This window comes from Trachymyrmex cornetzi, unplaced genomic scaffold (genome assembly GCF_001594075.2).
Source record: "Trachymyrmex cornetzi isolate Tcor2-1 unplaced genomic scaffold, Tcor1.1 scaffold521, whole genome shotgun sequence".
Classification (NCBI taxonomy): Eukaryota; Metazoa; Arthropoda; class Insecta; order Hymenoptera; family Formicidae; genus Trachymyrmex; species Trachymyrmex cornetzi.
Window position 1 is genome coordinate 53,527 of NW_017299830.1, and position 1,719 is coordinate 55,245.

Genomic DNA, 1,719 nt, shown 5'->3' on the forward strand with positions numbered 1-1,719 from the left:
TACATGGAAGGGAAAGAAACGGAGAACTTCGATTGGTACATATTCTTATGCATTACGTGTTATGCGTTATGCAAGAGTCTGTGCTCCCCGCTTTATGCATTTCATGTGCGATACCCTTAATGCTCATTGGTTCAGCGGCCTTATGTTATGCTTATGCTCTGTTATGCATTTCATGTGTGAGAGCCCTAAGGCCTATCGCACATGAAATGCATAACAGAGCATAAGCATAACATAAGACTGCTGGACCAATGAGCATCTAGCATAATTTCGCCATATTGATTTACATAAGATGCTCATTGGTTTAGCGGCTTTATGTTATGTTTATGCTCTGTTATGCGTTTCATGTGTGAAAGCCGCTGCACACACTCTTGCTGCTTGCATAACGCATAACGCATAGTGCATAAGCGAATCAACTAATCAGAATCTTTCCCTTCCTCACATTCCATGAAAAACTAGAACTATGATTGGTTGATTCTTTTATGCACTATGCATTATGCGTTATGCAAGAGTGTGTGCTACGGCCTTAAAGTGGGGAGCACAGACTCTTGCATAACGCATAACACATGAGGCATAAGAAATTGAACCAACCAGAGTTCTCTATTACATGGAAAGGAAAGAAACGGAGAACTTCGATTGGTACATATTCTTATGCATTACGTGTTATGCGTTATGCAAGAGTCTGTGCTCCCCGCTTTAGGGCCATTCCACACAAACTTGCAGAGCCACATAACCATATGCATAAAGCAAATTATCCAATCACATTTCTGTCATAAAGACAAACGTAAACTACGATTGGATGATTTTCTTTATGCATATGGTTATGTGGCTCTGCAAGTTTGTGTGGAATGGCCCTAAAGCGGGGAGCACAGACTCTTGCATAACGCATAACACATGAGGCATAAGAAATTGAACCAACCAGAGTTCTCTATTACATGGAAGGGAAAGAAACGGAGAACTTCGATTGGTACATATTCTTATGCATTACGTGTTATGCGTTATGCAAGAGTCTGTGCTCCCCGCTTTACTCTGTTCACATAACAAACGCTCTCTCACACACACGCACGCACGCTCTCTCTCTCTCTCTCTCTCTCTCTCTCTCTGTCTGTCTGTCTGTCTGTCTGTCTGTCTGTCTGTCTGTCTCTCTCTCTCTGTCACTTACCTCGCAGAAATTCGCTGTCTTCATACCGTCGTTACTTGAAGGATAAATTTCGTCCGAGTTGAAATTTTGCTTCTACTTTGAATCATAGTTTTAGGACGTATGTAAACTCTAAAGATTTATAATTAGAACGCATGTAGACTCTAGATTTATAATAGGTTCTAATCTAATGAAATGAGTTCTTACGTTGAGCCTGTAAATGGCAGTTATTGGAAAATTTCTTATTTTTAGGTTCAAATGAGAAGTTTTTTGAATAAAAACTGTAGATTAAGTAATATTAAAAGAGGTCCTATTTGACTGTTTTGACGACGCCTTAAGGCCCGTCTACAATACACGGAGTAAGAAGTAAGAGTAAGAAATTGACCAATCACAGTCGAATGTGAGAAGAATAATCGACTGTGATTGGTCAATTTCTTACTCTTACTTCTTACTCAGTGTATATATTGTAGACGGGCCTATAAAGTGAGGGACTCCGCACAATAAAAGGAACAGGGAACAGAGAACAGAGAATAAGAATTTCAACCTATCAGAAATCATGTATTGTGGAATACGCAGGGTGTATT